At 49.2% G+C, this 12868-nt stretch overlaps 1 protein-coding gene across 1 annotated transcript in view; it reads left to right on the top strand.

The window, feature by feature from the left end:
- LOC115461766 overlaps positions 1-12868 on the top strand; it is a 568733-nt gene that overhangs the window by 101394 nt on the left and 454471 nt on the right. The window lies entirely within an intron of this gene.

The raw sequence follows: 12868 nt of genomic DNA, 5'->3' as shown, positions 1-12868 counted from the left end.
TAGCAGATCTTCACCTGCAGCAAGCAGCGATTGATACATACTGCTCACACCGGCCCCATAGCCTTCCCTCTGACGTATTCCCGCCTATGCAGAAACAGGAAGTTGCAGCAGTGGGAAGGCTGTAGGGCCAACATGACCAGTGTGTATTAGTTGCTTCTCACTGCCAGTGAAAATCTGCTATTTAAAAGGTATGCTGGAGAGGGGGGATGTTTGAGACCATATGGCATGCAGGCAAGAGAAGGAGAGACCAAATCACCTGTAGGACTGGGTGGGGTTCTTCTGCCCACCCATCTTGGGCCCAGGCCCACCCAAAATTGGGTGTCTGGCTACGCCCCTGCTTTTTACTATCAACTCACTACTGGTCCTTATTCAGCCAAATTTCAGAAAAATTTAGCCACTCTCTCTCAGGCATCACAGCTGCCGCAGCACACAACCTGCCACATGGCAGTCCCGGGCTCCTCTGCCCACTGAAAAGGGCAAGGAAGCTTCTGCTTGGTCACCTGACCTTTCACCACCAATCAGACGCCTTCCCTCGGAATGTTGCTATACATTTCATAGTGTAAAGGCTTAGCAACATTCCAACATTTATAGTGTGGAACGTATGGCCAAGCTTCATCTTGAAACCCATTTTTCCCAATGGATTTCAATGCAAAACACAGTGTAAATTACACAATTAAAATAAAAAATAGTGTATTGTCTAGGGTTACCATTCGTCCGGATTTCCCTGGACATGTCCTGTTTGTGAGGGCATGTCCGGGGCGTCCGGCGGGTTTTGCCTGCTAGCACGTTTGTCCAGATTTCTGGACAAACGTGCATGCGTGTGTACGTGCGAGCAAGCAGCGCTGTGGGTCTCCCCTCCCCTTACTTACTATCTGCCCTGGTGGTCTAATGACCTCTTAGGGGCAGGAAAGAGCCCCCTCTTTCCTGCCCGGAGCGAAGCCTTGCCCTTCATCCTTCTCGGTCTTGGCTGGGGATTCAAAATGGCCGCCGAAAGTTGAAGTCTCACGAGGCCGTGTCAACTCTCGGCGGCCATTTTGAATCCCAAGCAGAGACTGAGAAGGATGCAGGCAAGGGCAGGCAGCGCTCCGTGCAGGAAAGAGGGGGCTCTTTCCTGCCCCGAAGAGGTCACTAGACCACCAGGGCAGTAGATAGTAAGTAAGGGGAGGGGAGGGGAATATGCGAGAAGGCGGAGGGGAGGTGACAGGAGGGGAGGTGACGGGGGGCAGGGGAGGGGAATATGTGACCAGGTGGGATGAGGATCAGAAAGGGATGTGGTGCGGGCGTGGCAGGGGTGTGGTGTGGGTGGGCATGGGCGGGGCAGGGGTGTGACATGTGTCCTCTTTTTCAGAGGACAAAATACGGTAACCCTAGTATTGTCCAGATCACATTTTACAGATTCCAGTCCATGTTTTAAATTTTTAAAACTCCTTAAAGACACCATTTTACACTATTTTTACTCAAAACCACCACTAAAATTCAACGAAACTTAACCAAAATTTCCACACCGCTGTCGACGGAATTCAAAAATATTCCACTGTGCTGCTCCTCACTGAATTTCCCCAGAAAACCTATTAATAATACATATTAAATTTTTTTAAGGGTCTAGCCCACCTTAAGGGATCCACTGGACCCCCCAACCATAAAAATCAAAATTTTTAAATATTGAGAGACGGTCCGAAAAATAACATTAGAAAAAGCTCAAAAATAAAGCTAAATTAAATTAATGTAAGGCCCTAGTGCCTCTTACCTTATCCCCTGGACGTCTACCCTGGGGTCCATGAACTTCTTCGGGGTCCCGGTAGACTCCCCCGGTGCCACCGATTTTTTGGCATGGTAGGCCGCGGAACCTCAAAAATCAAGACCCTGGTTTCATTTTGCGGCCTACCGAAGCTCCTGGGCCTAATCCTCGCATGTGCTGTATCCACCGGATCCAGTGTGCATGTGCGGACCAGGCCCAGAGCTGGCCGCTTTCATTCCTGCTCCTCCTCCTCTGCAGTCACGGCGACACGCAACTCGCGCCTGCCGCGTTTTAGCTGCTGCAGCCTCTCTCCTGCCCCAGGACTTGCTCCGGTCCCAAAATGAGACCAAAAAATGTCAGAGCAAGCCCGGGCCAGCTGGAAAACACTGGCCTCCAATGTAAAAGCCCCCAGATGGGCCAAAAACGACCCAAAGACCATCCGGACCCAAAAAGGGTCCCCCCCCAAAAAAAGATGGGGCACAGCAGAAAAAAGCCCCCAAAAGTCAATGGACTCCGGAGCAGCCTCAGAATGGCCAAACGACCACCAGGACCACCCCGGAGACCAGGTAAGCCCCTGAAAGGGGCCACATTTTAAATTTAATATTTTTAAAAACCCTTTACAATTGGTTATCACCGCTGAAAATTAGCAGTTAGCGACTAAGTTAGCATCTGTTTTGGGACTGTTCTGATGGTGGGTAAATCTCTCTTATCTGCACCCTTCTCCTCCAATGCTAACTCCAGACTCCGTTCCTTTTATCTTGCAGCACCATATGCCTGGAATAGACTTCCTGAGCCGGTACGTCAAGCTCCATCTCTGGCCGTCTTCAAATCTAAGCTAAAAGCCCACCTTTTTGATGCTGCTTTTAACTCCTAACCCTTATTCACTTGTTCAGAACCCTTATTTCATCATTCTCGCTTTAATATTCCCTTATCTCTTGTTTGTCCTGTTTGTCTGTCCTAAATAGATTGTAAGCTCTGTCGAGGACTACTACTACTACTATTATTTAGCATTTCTATAGCGCTACAAGGCATACGCAGCGCTGCACAAACATAGAAGAAAGACAGTCCCTGCTCAAAGAGCTTACAATCTAATAGAGGAGGGACTGTCTCTTCATGTTCAAGTGTACAGCACTGTGTACATCTAGTAGCGCTTTAGAAATGATAAGTGGTCCCTTTTACCAAGCTGTGGTAAAAGGGAAGTCTCGCCTTCCTGCAGGAAATAGCCGTGCGGCAAGTAAAGCACTTAGTAAAAGGAGCCCTAAATGCAGTGTAAATGGGAGCATATGAATCACAGTCCTCTCTTTATGCGCTAACCCACTTACGTTCTGAATATCGACTTAACCAGTTGTGCATTAGTGGATATTCAGTGTCGAACCCCGGATATGACTCAACATTAAATAACTAGAAATAAATGCTCACCACCGCCAATTGAGTCTTGCTCCCCGCGCTTTCCCACTCATGGCAGGCTCAATGCGGTAGGCAATGGAGGGTTAAGTGACTTGCCCAGAGTTTTCCTTTTAGCGCCAACCCTGTATATTTTTATTTATTTGTAGTATTTGCACCCCACATTTTCCCACCAATTTGCAGGCTCAATGTGGCTTACATTTGCTGTTGTGGCGATTGTCATTTCCGGTAACAGAATTACAGTTGGTATTGCATTAAGGTGCATACATACATGGTAAGGAAGAATATATTATGGTATGGTATGGTATAGGTTCCTGAGTGATAGATTGGAATGTAACATATGTTAGATCATCAATTATAGAGAAACTAGTAAAAAAGGTCCGTTTCCGAAACCAATGAAACGGGCGCTAGCATGTGGTTTTTTTGTGTGTCATATTGTCTTTATTGAAACTTGCAACAAGACAAACCAAGCATACAAACAAGCGATAAAACAAGCAATAAAACCCGCTAACTAATACATAAATAAAACCTTACTGGCCAATACCCCCGCCCCTCAACAAACCCTCCCACTCAGGGAGGCTGAAACGAAAAACCCCTCCAATGCCTTGCCCACTGTAGTCCAGAACAATGCTCCTTCTCCCTCACTGCCAGCTGCTGGACAAAATGTACCACATCCCCTGCCACCTCCTGTACAGACAGCCACTTCCGATATAATGAAGCTTGGCAGCGTGCCTGCCACAGGAAGTAACAAAGGGCTGCAGCGATGATATACAGTGTCTCCCTACACCACCCCTTTCCTTTTGGAAACCCTCCATAGGCCCATTCTGCATAAGATAGCTGGTGGAAGAAAGGAATCCCTAATTGGCGGGCTACTGCCTGACAGACTTGTTGATTGAACGGGCACTTGAGGAGGAAGTGGTCCATTGTTTCATCCTCCGTCACGCACTCCCCCCTCGGGCACTTACGATCATTGCTGTTTCTATTTTTCATGTTAGCTCGAACATAAAGCCGGCTGTGGAAAGTCAGCCAGGCCATGTCCGCAATCTTCCGGGGGAGGCGTGATGAATTGAGGAAAGCCAGACCTTCCTCCTGTAGTGGACCTGGGCAGTCCCTCAAGGCTAGACGTGTTGAAAAGTGTGTCTGAATAATGCGGTGTTGTAGCTGCCTCCTGTCCTCCTTCTGGATTTCCTGTACTGTGATACCCCATCTCTTCACCAATCTCAACAGAGGTGAGATGTACTGTGGCAAGTATCCCGCCTTCCCTCGCAGGGGCATTGCCTGACCTCCCCTCACCCAATCCCTCAAGTACCGCTGAAGCCAGGAGGCCATGCAGTCTGCCCAAGCCGGCCTCCCTTCCCGCAAGACCCCTCCCAGATTTTGTTGGAAAAAGAAACAACTAAAATGTACCACAGGGTTGACCATTCCCAACCCCCCCTCCCTTTTGGGCAAATAGGTCACCTCCCTCCGGATAATATTCATCCTGTTCCCCCATAGCTGTTGGAAAAACAAGCTGTATACTCTGGCATGTAACGATATAGGCAGTAAACAGACCTTGGATATGAACAGGAGAAGGGGTATCAGATAGGTCTTAATGACATGCAGTTTTTCCACAAACCGCAACTTATATGATTTCCACTGGGCCACCCTTTCCTCGACTCTCCCCAGCCCCTTCTCCCAGTTGATCGTATCATAGTCCTGTCTGCCTACCCAGAGACCCAGGATCCGTACTTCATCCCTTGCTACTGGGTACTGACTGGGAAGTTTGAAAGCTGGTCTGCCCTGTCCTACCCAAATTGCGGAGCTCTTATCCTGGTTTATCTGGGCCCCCGCAGCCTGTGTGTATTCTGCCATCCAGGTCTGAACTCGCTCGGCTTCCTCCTTGCTACTGATTACTACTGTGACATCATCTGCGTAGGCGACACATCGCCATGTGTGTGAACCCAAAGAGATGCCCTCTAGTTGACTGCTAAACCCTCCACTCAACCTTCTGAGGAAAGGATCTAAGGAAAGGACGTACAGCAAGGGGCTGAGGGGACACCCCTGCCGTACCCCTGACCTCACTGCAAAGCTCTTGCCCACCCAACCATTTATTAGAGTGCTACTCCTTGCATTGCGATACAAAGTCTGGATCCACCCTATAAACTGGTCGGGTATCCCATAGCACCGAAGCACTAGCCATAGGTACTCCTGGGACACCCTGTCAAAAGCCTTAGACTGATCAAGGGTCAGCAAATACTTTCCCTTTGTCCCACCTTGACTCCTTTCCACTATTTCACGGATGGTACAAACTGCTTCCACTGCCCCTTTCCCCTTCACCGAGCAAAACTGTGCTGAGGACAAGAGACCACCCACTGCCCCAGCCAGGCGGTTGTAAATAATCCTGGCCATTATTTTCCTATCTACATTCAGAAGACTTATGGGTCTCCAGTTCTCGATAAGTTCCAGATTTCCCTTCTTTGCGAGGAGAACCAAAATAGAACACTGCTGTGAAGGGGCCAAACGCCCGTTCTGCAAACAATTATTAAAAATTGCAGCTAACACTGGAATCAGGACCACACGGAATTTTTTGTAGAACTCTGGGGTCAGCCCATCGGGACCCGGAGTTGTACGTGCTGATAGCGTATCAATAGCATCATCTACCTCTCCTGTGGTAATGGGCCTAAGCAGTTGTTCCATCTCCCCCTCCGAAACCTTTTCCAAGCCTGGGGCACTCTGCACGTATGATAGCATGAAGTTAGAAACCAAGCTCTCTTTCCCCCACAATTTGGTGTAAAACCGAATGACCCTGGCCTCGATTGAACGTTGGTTCGTCAATCGCTGCCCTGCTTCATCTCTCATAGCATAAATGACCTTGTGTCCTACTGCTACCTTGCAATTCTGGAAAGGATCCGGGGAATACCGATGCCCATATTCCCTTTCCAGAAGCAAAGCAGCGTATCGATCATATTGCAACAGCCTCAACTGGGCCTGCAAAGCTTCTATCTCTCCCTTCTCTAGATGGTTGGAGACCGCGTGGTCCAATTGCTTACGAAGACGACAGCACTGTGCCTGTAACCCCAGACTCTGCTTCCTGGCTAGGGACCGGAAAAGGGCCTTGACTCGCCCCTTTACCATGTCCCACCAGGCTCCCTTATCATCCATCACCTCCCATAGTGTTTCTTGGTCTGCTAAAAAACCCTCAAATATTTGTCTGTTTTCCTCTACTTCTAATAACTTTGCACTCAGTTTCCAAAATCCTGGGCCTTTCTGCGCCCCTTCGCATATTGTTAAGACTGTGGAAACTAAGGCATGATCTGAATATTCCGTCCATCTATTCGGCTGCCCCTGAAACTTAGCCAACCCGCCTACAAAGAGCCAGTCAATACGGCTCTCCGTGTCTCCCCTTCTAAAAGTGAACCCCTTCCCTCCCGCCACCTCCAGTCTTGCCTGTTTTACAATTGCTGCCAGCTGGAGGCTGTCATAACCCACCTGACGCCTGGACCCCTTTCTATCTGCTTGCTGTAAGACCATATTAAAGTCTCCTCCAAATACCACCAATTTGCTTGTATATAAATACGGTTTCACCCGGAGCAACAGCTGCTTGCGTTCCCAACTAATCTGGGGCCCATAAAAGTTAATGATTCGCACTGCTACCCCTCTAATGAAAACGTCTAAGACAACACACCTCCCTATCTCCACCTCTATTTCCCTCGTAATCTCCACTTCTCGGGTGGCAAAAAGAATAGCCACCCCTGCGCATCTTTCTTTGGCCAGAGACCAGAATGAGGGCCCCCCTTTCCAATCTCTCTTGGCCCGGTGCAGGAGCTGCAAAGAATCCAAATGAGTCTCCTGCAACAGGATGCAGTCTACCTTGCACTGGGTCAAATCGCTAAAGGCGACAAATCTAGTTCTCTCTGCCTTTATGCTGGCTACATTCAGAGTTGCAAAGATTAAGGACAAGGCAGCCATGGTTTATTTCTTAAATTTCTTACCCCTCCTCATCTCTTCACCGCAATCCCTCTTCACAGATATTCCTGCCCCCATCATTTCTTCAGGATCCTCTATAATTTCTTCTAATTCCAAATCCTCCCACTCTGAGTCATCTTCCCCGGCTTTCTTTCTACCCTTTTTTTTCTTGGTTTCCTCTGGACCAGCCCTTTCCCCTTTCATCCCTTCCTTACCCTCCTCTATTTCCTGCATGAGGCCCTTCATTAAACTAGTAGGATGTGATGTTAGACTTGGGGGTAACACTGCTGGCTCCTCTCTGTTAAGTCTTTCAGATGATTCATTCCTTGCTCCCCTCCCCTCCCTCCTCTTCTCCTCCAAAACCTCCCTTTGGGGTGGATTCATCTCAAGATCACCCTCTCCTTCACCTGAAACCTGAAACACTGCATATCGATTACTCTGGCTCTTCTCCAGAATATCTGTTCTCCCCGCTCGGGCTAGCCCCCTCCCCTCCTTCCTCCGACCCCCCTTCCCTCCATGTTTCCCTACCAGGGTCCATGCTTCCCCTTCTTCTCCCCCCTTCTCCCCACCTCCTTCTTCCATCCTTTCACAAATACCCCTTCTTTGAATGTGATCCAAACCTGATGCCCTTTTCTCCCCCTTTCCCTTTCCCTTAGTGCCTGCCTCTGTATGAATAGTGGTATTTGATTTATCCATTAATCCCTTTAATGCTTCCCGCTTCTGTCCTTGTATCCTTGTAGTTTCTGCTTGTGCCCCTTCCTCCCCCCTCCTCTCTTCCTCTACCTGATTGTGCGATGCTTGTGGGCACTTGCTAAAAGGGTGCCCCAAGCCTCCACACAGGTTACAGCGTATGGTAGTGCAGTCGCTGGTGTCATGATCTGTACTACCACATCGCGAGCACTTTAACACTGTACATGACATGCTTAAGTGACGGAAAGATCCGCACCTGTAGCACTGTCTGGGTTGTCCTGCATAAAAGCATTGAATTCGATCCCTTCCAATGTATGCGGCTGAAGGTATATGTTGGGTGACATAGCCTGCCTGTTTTAATTTTACAAGGGCACTCCACCCCCCCGCCCACACACGACTCTGGTCTGGTATTTTGCTTAATGGGGTCCTAATTTCGGCATACCGTCCCAACCAGTATGACAGGTCTGCAGCCATAAGAGATTCATTACGTACCAAAATGGTAATCTGGACTGCGTCCTGTCTACTGATGGGGACAGCCTTAAAATCCACCCATCTACCCTGATGCTGCACCTCTGTGTACTTTTCCCAAAACAGGTCCAAACCTCGCCCTGTTAAGAAACTAATATCATATTCAGGGATTCCCACAGGGTGTATGCATGCATACAAATCTTCAGGGATAAAGCCAAGGGAGAATACCATTCTTAAAACAACCTCTCTAGGTGGTGCTACCCCTGTGCCCACCCAACGCAGCTGGACAACATTTCGACGTTTTGGGGTAACACCGCTCCCGGGACCCCGCAACGGACCAGAAAATGGATTTCCCCTTGTCTCCATGTCTGACTCCTGCCTCCCCTCCTCCTTCCCTGTCTCTGCCCCTCCTCCCCGTACTACTGCTGCAAAGGATAAAGGGGCTGATACCAGTATGCTCCCCCCTTCCCCACTCCCTTCCTGCCTTCCTCCCCTCCCCCTCTCTTCCCCTCCCTCCTCTCCCATGTCCACTAACCCCACTATGTTCAGTTCACTTGTGCTGTTTCTGTCTCTTCCCCCTCTGCAATATTCTACTTCCAGTCCTTTGCCAGTTGCTGCTGTTCCCAACCAGCACTCGTTCCCTTGCTCTGCAACTGTCCCACTCAGACCAGGTCTGGGATCTGTCTCCTCTTGTAGCTGACACTCTCCTCCATGCACTTTCTCTGTTTCTGACACTGTCATACTCAGTCTGAGTCTTGGCTCCGCCTCCTTGTGCAGCTGACACTCTCCTTCATGTACTCTCTCTGTATCTGGCACTGTCTTACTCAGTCTGGGTCTTGGCTCTGCCTCCTGGTGCAGCTGACACTCTCCTCCATGCTCTGTCTTACTGGGTCTGGGACTTGGCTCCGCCCCCTGGTGCAACTGACACTCTCCTTCATGTACTCTCTCTGTATCTGGCAATGTCTTACTCAGTCTGGGTCTTGGCTCCACCTCCTGGTGCAGCTGACACTCTCCTCCATGCCCTGTCTCACTCGATCTGGGTCTTGGCTCCGCCTCCTGGTGCAGCTGACACTCTCCACAATTCTCTCTCTCCTTTCTGGGACTCCTGCTTTGATGGGCATGAGTTTCTGAGAAGCTCCCTTCTGCTCTTTCTTCTTGTTTCTGAGTGGCAGAATCTATTGGGAGCCCCTGCCTGTCACTGAGCTTCCCCCATGATGTCATCAGCACTTCTGATTGAGATTGGATGGCAGCTCTTGGACAGCCCTGCTCAGAGGTCTGCCCTATCAATTCTGTCCATGAGTGACTGTGGTGTTCCCACGATGTTCCCGCCCTCTGTCCACCATATTTGCTCTCAGCTTCTTCCATCTCTTGTAGTACTCCACTACTCCATTCCTGTACTTTCCCATCCTCTTTAGTCTCTGTCTCCATCTGCAAAACCCCTTGTTTTTGCTCTACTTTCCCTCCCGTTGTTCCTGGTAACTTCTGTACTTGCTCAGTGTGTAGTGATTCTTCTCCTACCTCAGCATTCAAACTGTTCTGATTCTCCTCAGCATTCAAACTGTTCTGATTCTCCAGGCTGTCTTTCTTCTCTGTCTCTCCCAGCAAACCTGAGCTCTTCTCTGTGGGTTCGGCTATGCCCTGCCAGCTCTCTAAGTATAAGGGACGTTTTTGAATTTTTTTCAGTTTCATAGCTCTTTTGTGTTCCAAACTTGCCAGGCTCTCTTGCTGCATGCAGTGCTGGAGCCCCTCCTTATCCACAGTACCTGCCACAACTGGACTAGGAGCCTCTGTTCTACAAGGCTGGTAAGTGGATGGAGCACCTAGCTCTTGGGAATCCTGTAGGAAATAAAATACTGGTGATAACTGGGAATTATTTGTGTCAGTCTTGTCTTTTCCTCCTTCTGGCTGCTGCTGTTTCTCTTCCCCTGCTGTCCCTTCCAGCATAGCCTCTGGGGTGTCTGGAACCACGGAGTCCTGTGTGTCTCTGGGTTCTGCTTCCTGCTGGATCTGGGACTGCGTCTGGGTCTGCTGCATGCGTTCCCTGTTCAGGAAAACCTCACGAAGGGGATTATCTCTGCAGTTCTTTAGTTTTTGCAGCTGCCTTTGTTTTGCTGTAAGCCGCTTCTGGAGTGCTTCAACTCCCTTAACATACTTGTCTCATGGGCCAGTGGAAGCCAGGTTACACATAGTTTTTGCTAGCTTCAGCCGCTTCCTCAGTACCTCTATTTCACCTTCTACTCGATTCATTTTCTTCACTGATCTAATTACCTCTTCAGGAGTCATATGCTGGGCCTCTTTCTTCTGCCAGGCCCTAGGCCTGGATTCCTTCTCCTCCTCTTCTTCCTCACTAACGTCCTCTTCAGACTCTCCGCTATTCTCTTCCACCACCTCTCCTCTGATACTGGATGCAGAGAACCCTGCTCTGGAACCTGGGCCCTGCCTTCTTGCCCCCTGTTCTTCACCCAGCTTAGGAATGTTATGGCCAGGACTTACAGTCAGGGTGAGCTGGCTCCTCAGCAAGCGCTGCTGGGCTCTGGTCCTTCCTCCGTCCACAGGCCTGGGCTCTCCTGGTTCTCCTGGTTGCATGCTTGGGGCTTGGGTGGAGGAAGCCTCCCCTTCATAGTGTTTCTCAGCTCCAAGTGTGCTAGGCCTTTCAGCCTGGGGCCCTCCTGCAGGGGGGCCCCCTCCCCTCTGCATTGTTCAGCAGCCACAGGGTACAGCAGCTCTCCTTTCAGCACCTCTTCACCACAGGTCTGTACTCTGTGTGTGTGTGTGTGTGTGTGTATGTGTCACGGAGTTATTTTGTGTGTGTGTGTGTGTGTGTGTGTGTGTGAGTGTGAGTGTGTGAGGGTGGGGTGTGTGTGCAGGTTGTCGATGTGTGTGTTTTTTTTTTTTTGCTTGGGGGTTGGGGGATGTGCTGTGCTGTGCTGGCAAAGTGGGATGGATTGGTGTGTGGCTTTGAGGGTGTGTTTCTGTTGTATTGTGTGTGTGTGGTTTTGTCTGTCAAGGAGGTTTGTGGAGGGGGGTCTTTCTGTTGGTGAAATGTAAATGTGGTTGTAGGGGGGTCAGCCTTTGTTGAGTGTTGTTTTTTTTTTCCATGTTTTTTTTTTGTGTTGTGCTGAGGCAGCAGAGTTGTTTTAGATGGGCGGAAGGTAGAGGAGCACGTTCTTGGTCTGTTGATATTTTTTGGCCGTTTCAGGGCTGCTGTAGGGGAACGCTGGAAGACAAATGTGCTGTGGGAAGCAGCGTCGTCTTTTTCTGTTGGGCTGGGGTTCTGGGCTTGCCTGAGGACGGGGATGGTTGGGCACGTCCTTGGCCACTTTGACAAAAGGAGAAGAGGAAGGGGGTGGGGAGTTACCTGCAGCCGCATGAGAAACCATGTATTCTTTGTTTGTTTTGTATTATTAGTTTGCATTTCTGTTGAAGAAAGAGTGGATGCCTTTCGAATGATGGAGGTGGTGCGTCGGTGTGCGGTTGTTTCGTTAGTTTGGCAGCCAGTCTCCAGCGATTCCTGGGCAGGGAAGGAGTACTCCTCCCCCTTCCTTGGTCACTGTTTGCTGCTGGCTAGGTCGCAGGTAATCCTTCCAGCTGGGCCGCAGCTTGTCCTGTTCGCCCACATCCCAGATGGTGACGGGCACGTTGTTTTCCGGCTCCTCTGACTCCATGTCAAGCGATCCCAAATATAGTCTGTGCTATAGGCCCTCTGGCACTCTTCAGTACTGGCATTAGGCATTTAAAAATTCCCCCCCCCCCCTCTCCCCCGGTCTATTTTTGCACATACACACAGCAGGAATATTCTTCTCTCGTTCCAGCGGTGGTTCTGTGCTCTCCGTGCTGCACAGATAATGAGCCATTCTGCTGGGGAATGCTCCTCCCTTATTGTCACGTAGTTTCCTCTGATTGGTCCGTCTTACGTTGCCTAGTGTTGCCTGGGAACGGTGTTGTGATGGTCCTTTGTGTTTCAGAATGTTGAGGGTGTTTTTTCTGATTGGTCCGTCATGCGAGGGCGGGGCAGAGAGACATGGTCAGTGTTGTGGCTTCACCACCATGAATCCATGAACCCTTCAGGGAGTGACTGAGTGACTTCAGAACGTTGTCTTCAGAACGTTGAGGGTGAGTTTTATTATAGTAGATCTAATTGTGAAGGCCACAAGCCCCACTCTCACTCATGTTACCATACCCCTGCAATGGGAAGTGGTAGCAAAAGTACAGAGAAGGACGACAAAAATGATAAAGGGGATTGGACAACTTCCCTATAATGAAAGGCTAAAGCAGCTAGGGCTCTTCAGCTTAGAGAAAAGACGGCTGAGGGAAGATATGATAGAGGTCTATAAAATAATGAGTGGAATGGAACGGGTAGACGCGAATCGATTGTTTACTCTTTCTAAAAATACTAGGACTAGGGGGCACACGATGAAGCTACAAAGTAGTAAATTTAGTTTAATTCTCTTTATTTAATTTTTGGTCTCATTAAATTCAATATAATAACTTTGAAAACTTACATATTTATTACCAAAAAAAATTAGAAAAAAAGAAATTACAAACTATACTAAAAATTAAGTTTGTAAGGAAATAGGAGTCTAATTTTTATCCACGTTATTACTGATCCAAGATCAAGGAAAA

This window comes from Microcaecilia unicolor, chromosome 2 (assembly GCF_901765095.1).
Source record: "Microcaecilia unicolor chromosome 2, aMicUni1.1, whole genome shotgun sequence".
Lineage (NCBI taxonomy): Eukaryota > Metazoa > Chordata > Amphibia > Gymnophiona > Siphonopidae > Microcaecilia > Microcaecilia unicolor.
Note: the sequence above shows the minus strand (reverse complement) of the source record. Positions and strands in the feature narration are given on the sequence as shown.